Below are 9,829 nucleotides of genomic sequence, written 5' to 3' on the forward strand. Positions count from 1 at the left end.
AGCCCAGAGTCCTAGGTGTGTTTGAATGACAGAGACATAGAGAGGAGGGAAGTGGAGCACACACCCCTTTCAAAGATCATTGGACTGGACTGTGTAATGAATGATCACGCGTACCTCCTACTTAGCCTCTCCCTCGTACTCTCTTACTCTTTAAGGCTGTTTAACCCCCTCAAACCACAGATGTGACTACTATATGAAACTAATACAGGAGTTATGTAATTAAGAAGTGAGGAATAGAAGTGTGGGCCCACATGCCAGCCTGTAGAGGCTGAGAGGTTAAAGCTATTTACAGCTTTTTCTTATCTTTGTTTCTCCTTTTGTCCTTTGCTGAGAGTTTTCTAAATATGGATGAATAATCTTGCCACTTCGCACACTTGCCACTTCACACACAGCTCTGTGCTCTCTGTGGTTTGAGTCCAGCAACTCAACGAAAAGAATGAATCCTCATGACGTCAGAACCTGAAACCTCAGCTTCCTTCTAAAGAAGAAACCTACAGTGCTCGGGCCTTCTTCCAGTTCACACAGCAGTAAAACATTCTCTAGAGTTCCTGTAGTGTCAGTGAGCGCATCCATCCAGCACTTTTGAAAATAAAGGTGCCATTCTTCGAAGAAGCACTTTCAGTTCCCTAAAATACATTTTAAGAGAAATTCCTCTTTACGAATCCCCCAAAATTTATAATTTGCATAATTCAGTAGTTGAGATGTAGTTGAGAAACAAGATCATTCCAAGTCTTGAGAACTAAGTCATGAGCCAAGTGTTATTAATTGGAACCAGCAAATCTAATATAGTCAGTTTATATGCTGTCTAAAATGACCGGTGAACCTACTCATATCCTCCAAGTTGTATCAGCATAATCGTTGTAGTTATGCTCAAGTGCGTAACAGTACCAGCAAACAGTGCCAGATCCTCTTTCAGAGGCTGTGCATGTGATATGGCCAGAACAACACCTCCTGTTTTTAGAATGGATATACTAGATGATGCATGGATGTTCACAACAGCACACTGATATTATTTATTCTAATATTTTGTCTTCTCTTTACTCAGGAATACTACTGCTTTCAGTTTTAACAAAAACTCTCAAGGCCAGCCGTTTCAAGACAATTTAAACTTTTCAGACATCTGGTTCTTGACGCCACCGCTGTGAGTAATTCTGTTTTAAATCACATTTTAATCATGTTATTTTGGAGAAATTGTAACTGAAAAATCAATGAAGTGATTGGAGGTGAAGGAGGGTCAATGTACCCTTGGTGTCTTGGACTAGAGAGCTATGACATAACCAGAAAATGCTCACTCATGACCACCTTGGGAGCCGAATGTCTGAAGTTTTCAGTTCTAAGAAGATGCTTAAATCATTGTGTACATTATATTAATACTGATCTCCCGTTTTCAATTTGACAAAAGTGACTGATTAAAAAATACAATTCATTGTTTGACTGTTTGGTATATTAGCACGGGAAGCTCACAAATAAACGATAAAAATTATGTATTACCCGGAATTTTACTTTTAAACAGGGCAAAAAAATCCATTAAATAGAGGGAGCACAAACAGTTTGTATGAAATTACATTTCATACAATTCTAATGACATCTAGACCAAATTTTATGGTAAATGAGCCAATAGAAATGCGCCAAAGTGACTTGCAAGAAAACATCCCATTGACTTCCATTGAAAGTTACGATGTTTTTTTTCCTTCTCCTGTAAAGTTGGTATTATTAGGAGATACAAGGTTTTTGTGTAACAGTGACAACATGAAGGTAGACAAAAGTAGCAGTAAAGATAGAGCCCGTAGATATTAATTTGTTATATGATGCCAGTGAGGAAAATATTCAGTCAACAGTGGTCCTGTGGTCAGAAACTTGTGAAGCTTCACCACTAATGAAGGTCTAGAGGACAGCAGAGCAGATGCCAATACATTTACATGAGGGTAAACATTGTGTAAAGAAAAGAGCGCAGTCAGTGGAGCTCCATATAGAGAAACTGAGAAGTGGCATTTGGCCGTTTGAATTTCAGTCTAAGTAAAATGGACTTGAATACTGATTTCATATTTGAGTTTTATTCCCTTTTTGTTTAAATGTCCAAGCTAAGAACCATTTGGAGGCCTTTCTTTATTGAAGACTGTATATGATGTAACATTGAAGCATTTTATAAAACCCCTTTTAGTGAGGTCTACATGCACTGGCTTGTCTGAGGTTACACTTCTGTGCCACTTCTGTGGGCAGCATTGAGGTGTGTAGACACATTCCTCTTTAACTGCCTGAGGCCAGAAAGTCCACTTCAAGGATAGCCCCGACAAGCTACTACGTGCTGCTGGGATGACTAAGGGCCTAACTTAGTTGCTGCCATTACACTATATGGATACAAGCAAATGTTTTGGATTTTTTCCCAGTCAATTGTTTTTAGCACATTTACAATTTGATTTTTAAACAGGCAAAACAGGCAAAAACAGCTGAATTGATGCACTGTAAGCATAGTATGTGTACATTCCTAAAAAGAAAGCTTTCTGAATAGTTCTTGAGGTGCCATTGCCTCCCACCAGAACGTGACGTGCCCCTTAGCAAAGCTAGTTGTTGTCTGGTCCTGTCCTGGACAGGGTTGGGTGTTTTCAGTTCATTTTTTTAAGCATCAGTGGGGAGTGGTATGATGCTGAACAAGCAATAGTCATATGCAGCTGAAATAAATAATAAAAAACATTGATCACCAGATGATTGCAGGAAGGGAAAGAGCAATAATTGTGGAAACAGCAAATCCATGTTCATAATTGATTAACTCACACCCCTACACTACTGATAGAATTTTTTTGTTGTTGTTTTTAATTGTATTCTATGTGTACAAAACACACCAAACAATACCGAATACAATACAAAGTGGCATTGGCAAAATGTACAAACTTTCAGCTGTTTGAAATAAGCCAATCAAACAAGACCAGTTTTAATAGCCCAGCACAACTAACAACTAACTCCAAATTCAACACAAAAAGCCACTTTTAATGACCACTGCGGTCTCCAAATTATTCCACTCTTTCATGACAAGCATCTCTAGTGCTTAGTGGAGCACCCATCAGCTGTTATGACCCGCTGCAAATGTGATGCACCGCCGGACATCAGCTTCTAAGCATATTCCTCATGGACAGTGACCTCCAGTTCACTAATATTCCCAGGTTCGCATGCTGCATCCATCTTCTTCAAACCACCCCAAAGATTTTCTATGAGGTTCAAGTCAGACGACTGTGACGACAAATCTTTCAGGACCTCGTCTGAAACCAAGCATTGGTGGACTTTAAAGTACACGTTGTATAACTGTCCAATGACACTCAAGCCTTAGCCTTCCCACAAAAGACATGATGTTTTTCCCTAGGATTTCCTGATACTTAGCCATCTATCCACATACTGCAGGTTTCCAGTGCCAGAGGAAGCAAAGCAGCCCAAGAGCATCACTGAGCCACCGCCATGCTTCATTGTAGGCAGGATGTTTATTTCAGTATATGCCTCATTCTTTTTTCTCCAGACATTTCAGGCTAAACCATTGAACGGAAAAGTTCCCAGTTTTCTTTTATCGCTCCACAGAAGTTTTGGGATCTAAAGCTTGGGTGTCATTGGACTTTCCAACAGGACAGTTATTCTGAGCATATCTCAAAGTCCAGCAAGGTTTGGTTTAAAAAGACATCCTGGAAGATTCTGAAGTGGCCGTCACAGTCGCAAGATTTGAATCACATAGAAATGTTTTGGGGGGATTTGAAAAAACTGTTGCAGCACACAAACCCAATAATATTAGTGAACTGGAGGTCACTGTCCATGAGGAATAGGCTAAGATTCCTTGGGGAATTGCTGTCAGAAGCTGGTGTCTGGCTGTGCATCACATTTGCAGTGGGTCGTAACAGCTAAAGGGTGCTCCACTAAGTACTAGAGACAACTGTTATATAAGAGTTAAATAATTTGGAGACAGCAGTGGTCAGTAAAAGTGGCATTCTGTGTTGAATTTAGAGAAAGTGCTTGTTCTATTAATTGTGTTGGGCTATGTAAATTGGTCTTGCTTGATTGGTTTATTGCAAACAGCTTAATGTTTGTATATGTTGCTAATAAACCTAATTTGCAGTGAATGTTGAATAATAGAATAGAATTGAATAATGTCATAATAATTGAATTTAAAAAGGACCTTAGGGCATGTGTGCATAGATGTCATTCAAAAAGATATAAAAAAATAGAAAAATAGATGAACCTCAAAAAGACATCATGGGTGGCTTACACTCAGATATCCTCTGCTGGAAGTTTCTTCAGCAGCTGTTTGAAACCACATCTCTCATCTCTTCCAGTATTTAGACAGCCAGCAAGATGGTGTCACGAAATCAGTTTCTGGGTCATGTGGGAGGATCAGCAGGGACTTTTACTGTTTCTAGCTTTTGCTGTCTCTCTTTGTCCCTTGTCTGCTACTTGTTACAGCACACTGAGTAATTCCTTTTTTCCTTATTTCTTCAAACATTTCACACTTAGTTGTTAAGATCTTAAGATTGTCTATCTAAATATAAACTTAATATAAAACAAAGAAAACCTGAGTGGACACAAAATGCAGCTTTAAGTGATCATTTCATCTACTGAAGGGCAAAGTTATCCAACATCTGGTGTGCAGATGCTTTACAGCCTGGGTTACTTGCAGTCAGTTAGTTCACTTCTAAATGTTTCAAAAATAAAAATAATGGTCTTGGAGTGATCCTGAAATGGTCACTGAAATGAGAGTCAGTGTTGAGATGCATTAAAATGCTGAAGAAGGACCTTAAACAAGCTGTGACTTAATAAGAACAATGCAGCCATGAAGAGTGAAACACAATCCTGCCACTGATCTCCAGATATAGGAAACTTTTGGTTGCAGTTGCTGCCGCTGTCTTGTGTTTTTTTCATGTTCTCTTTATATTAAAGTAGATAAAATGCATTCTGGATCTGAGATTTAGTACGACACCTATGCATAAATCGGCATAAATAGAGGAAATCAAGAGGGGTGGCACTATTAAATATCTTACCCATAGATTTGTGTTGATGCCAAAAGGAGAGTTCAGTGCATGAAACTACCGTACCGTGAACATCAGACACTGTTGTCTCTTAATTTAAAAGCAAATCCTGTACATGCCTGCCTCTGTTTTGTGTTGCCATGTGCTTGGGAGATTTGCTCTGTTTGTGTCTTGTCTGTCCTAGCCACGCCTGTCCATTAGTGTTCCCACCTGTGTCTCCTTTGTAACCATGCCCCTTTGTTACTCCCAGGTGTTCCTCGTTATCCTTCCTATAAGTTCCCCTTTCTTTCAGCCTTCCTTTGTCTAGTCTTGTGCATGTTCATGTCAATGTTTATTCATGTCGCTGTTACGGTTTGTTGACATGGCCTGTTTGTGTGCTTCTTGTATAGTTTTCTTTGATAATCTTAGTGCTTGTTTGGTTTCTGTTTGTTTTGTTTTATTTTCCTTAAATAATAAATGACCTGCATTTACGTCCGTCTCTGTCTCCAAGCTCAACATACTGTGACAACCAAAACTGTCCTGGTTCTTTTTATATATGCCCTCAAAATCGACGTAATCGCAGACCTTTCATGTCTATATAAAGCTGTGATACAGTAAAACACAATGCACACTTCAGAAGAATAAGGCGGTTTGATACTTGTTTTTTTTGGTTTTACAAACTTCTTGTTCATTATGAAAGAACGGCTTGCCACAAGAACCACTGTCCAGAAACAGCTAACTCAAACTCAGTGCGAAAGGAAGCTAAAGCCAAGGAAACAGGATGTCCATGCTGGGAAGTGCTGCTGAAGAAAGAACCCCTTCAAGAAGCATCTTTTGGTGAAATGCCGCTCTGAGAAATGCCCAAAGTTCACAAAGCTCTAAGTCTAGGCTAAAAAAAAATGGAAGACGTCACATAGCAGCTTTACAAACAACCAGGTCTGAGCCTCTTTTGAGCGAGCCACTGGCAAAACTGGCAAGAAAAAAACCCCTTTAGAGCTAGTGGAAGGAACCTTGAGAGAAGCCAAGGCTCAAAAGGGGAACCAGTCCTTCTCTGGTTGACACCGGATTGCAGTAGAAAAACACTGGTCGGGAAGAGCGAAATAATTAAGAACTGTGTTTGATGTGAAAGCAGGTCACGAGTTCTGAAGATGTGCATGACCTTTCACCTTCCTTCATCACTCATCAGCGCAACAAAAGGGCTAAAACAAAGCGATGCTATGGCATGGAGTGTGGTTTCACCTTCACCATGCTCTGTGGTTTCTGCGCGAGCCCATGTGTCATGTGTACAGCAGCCTATCAGATTATTCCTGAGCTCACCATAAAAAGAAGTGTAACATTTTCTATTTTTCCCTTTAAATGCTATTAAGATTACTCTACTAATTTCTAAATGAATGTTTAGTCAAATTACCCAGATAACCCCACCCTCCCCCCTCAGGCCATTCCGTACCCACGTGGGCACCATCTTTGAAATTGTTCTTAAAATTTTGCTGGATAAAACGTCCCTTTTGTCCGCTCTGTGATCTACTTATTGTCTTCATTTACATTAATATAGGTTCGCTTCAGCTGGTCCCAGGTCAGTGAAACAGCAGACTTCTACCTATTGCATTCAAAGGCACGTGCATGTTTCTCTGAGATGGCAGCACTCATCTCTGCCCTCAATCGGACTCTAATCCCAGATTAGAGGAGAATGTCACTGGACTGGGATTACCGTTCTGGCTGCCGCAATTTTATTATTGATTCTCTACCTTCTTCCACCACTAGGTTTACCTTAGCTTTACTTTACACGTTTTAGCTTTTTTTATTGTCTCACTCTGTGCCTCATTTTCTCTTCATCTCTTACTTTTTCTCTGTGCATCATCTTCTTCTCTCTTAATATGTTGCTAAAATCATCCTAAATTCTCATTGTATTGCAGGGTTTGCCTTTTTTGCTCTGATTGATCTTTCTAAAATCAGGCTCTAGCCTGTTCTTGTTTTTATTTCTTTGTCTGTATTTGTATTCTTTAAAAAGGAATCCCTCACTTCATCTTAATCCAGCTCTTTAGTCCCCCAGTGTGAGGTTGCATGTCTCTTCTGCCCACATGGACATATCCACTGTGGATGCCATATAGTCGAACAGCGCATGCGAATCCATTATTTTGAGTATTTTTGTTTATAATAATGCACAGGCTTACAATTGTCCTAGTATTGCATTACACTTCATACAATCTGGATTTATGATGCCAGTCTACACTTGCAGCTTCTCATTTGGGCCCTGGAAACAGCTAAAGCAGAGCAGCAGCTAGGGCATTAGGTCTATAGATTTAAAAGAGGAAATGTAATCCCAGCATACTGCCCTATTTGACAGAAAGGCATTATAATACACAGGACACTTTACTTAAGTCCTAAGTATTACACAATGTTTATCTCAGTAAGAGAAGCATTTTGAATTCAGTCTTTCTCTCCTTTACTTTACGAGACTTTTCTCCTCCTTAATCAAGTAATTTTTTACCGTTGACGGAGAAAGCAGCAGTAGGAGTAGCATCAAACATCTTCACAGCCTCATATTAGTCTGGTAATCAGAGTGTTTCTAAGAACAGCATGAAGGGATGGCAGGATTAGAAGTAGGAGCAGATGAGAGGAGTAAAGAGGAACAAAGAGATGTGTGTAATTACAGACAACACAGCCTGCAAACGTAGGGCACGTGTGCAGTTAGAGGGTTTACCAGAGATGGAACTAAGTCACAGCTCATGCTGGGGAGCTTTGAAGTTAAGCCCTTAAATTCTCTGCACATTATTCAGTTATTAATTTTAAGACACATTATTCAATAACTACTGTACATGACTCGGTAACTACTAGTTTTGGGGTACTTGATCCAGTCTTAATCTCAAGGCTGCAAATTAAACAGTCTCAGTCATGTCTGAGTCTTGGGGTAGGAAGGATTCATACATTGTTCTTGAGACCAGCCAAATGCAATTGGCCATTGGCAACTGAATTTTTATTGGATATCAGTATTGAATATCAGCTAGAGCTACGATTAGAACAAAATGTGTTTGGATGATGACTGCATAACCATATAGTGGCACACATCACCAACCTAACTATACAACAGTCCTTTATAATAATATATAATATAATAATATAATATAATAAAACATATAATATTAAAAATAAATATTTATTGCAAAGTGCTCTTAATAGATTTTACTGCTGCATCCAACATGAGGAAGACACACATTATTTTGCAGCGCTTTATTGAGCTATAGTTTGACATAAACATACGTGGATACACCAAGAGCCCTATCCTACACCGCAAATATATCTACGCCGATGGGCATGGTGGTCTCAAAATGAGGTGTGTTCAGGTAAATTTCTGGCGTGTTGCTATCTTGGCAACAGAAAACACAGATGCACCACTGACTGAAAACAACCTAGGCAGACGTCAACAGTCCCAATGAGCATACACCCCTGCTTGTTACGCACACATGGACACAAAGCAGTGCACAAACCCCTGCCGCGTACCATTTGCCAGCTATGTCAACTTTACAAAATAAAATAACATTATTCTAGAGGCGAGGAGCTCCACTGCTTTAGCAAGCTTTCATAGACCGTGTGTGATGCGCCACTGAAATAGCAATCCGCCATCAGACTGCAGTCAGACGGCACCTACAAGTGACACGGTGATTGGTTTATTGCACGTTACGCCCAAAACACCTATGATTAATTAAGAGGCTTAGTACATGCCTTTTGTGTAAAGACACACTGATACACCCTAAATCAAGCTGCACTGTGCGCGGTTGACGGCTCACCTAAGATCGCTAAAATAGGGCCTAGAAAAACTTTTAAAAAACAGCTACATAAAGAAGCTGTAAAGTACTGAGCATCACATCATATACAATGAAGCTCTGATTGGTCAGCATGGTTTTAACACAGAAAATAAAGCAGACAGCGATCGAAAAATTTACGTCCATCAGTTTTGAACTCAGTGTAAAAGGCTCTTTACTCATGAGGTTAGCACTGACTAAAAGCTAGTTTTGGTAGTTAGCATAATGTCAGCTCCCACCCCAGGAGCCTCAGGAGGCAGGACAAGGATTAGGGAGGGACATTGTCAGTATGTAAATAAACTGAAAGAAAGTTTGTTTACAGCAAAGAAATTGAATGTTTGGTGCCCTATGCACTCAATGACAGGGAAGGTTTAGGGGAAGCAGAGGACATGCTTTATGGCTGGATTTACAGTGTTTTTCCCAGTAAATAAATCACTTACTTTGATTGTTACTTTGAGGGCTTACTCAAAGAGTTTAGTGTACAATCTTAAAAACAGATTTATGGATTCATGGTTTCGACAAACAAAAAGCCTTCAGTTCAGTAATTTCTTTATAGAATTATACAGATTCTCACACTCTCATTTACAAAACTTGTATCACTTTAATTGGAAGGTTTTCATAGATGCTTACCTGACATTCAACTAAATATGTATTGCATGCAACTGAACTCTAAATTGAATGTAAATGACTGTCTATTGCATGTAACCTTACACTAACCTTAACCTTAAATCTAACCCTAAACCTAGGTATCTAGGGTAATAGTGAGAGTTGCATTCAATAGACAGTCATTTGTAATTCATTTATAGTTCAGTTGCATTTAACAGACATTTAGCTGAATGTTAGTTGGATGTCAGGTGAGCATCTACAAGGCATCTACAGTGTACCATCCAAGCAAAATGATACCAATGGCTCCATTGCTATTGTTTCTAAATAACCTGTTTAATGACCTTGTTGGTGTTTTATATCATGCAAATATTCATTAATAAAAAAAACTTTTAATAATATGTAAACATGCACATTTTCAAACATACTGCTTAATCATGTGAAAGA

The sequence above is a fragment of the Salminus brasiliensis genome, chromosome 16 (genome assembly GCF_030463535.1).
Source record: "Salminus brasiliensis chromosome 16, fSalBra1.hap2, whole genome shotgun sequence".
Lineage (NCBI taxonomy): Eukaryota > Metazoa > Chordata > Actinopteri > Characiformes > Bryconidae > Salminus > Salminus brasiliensis.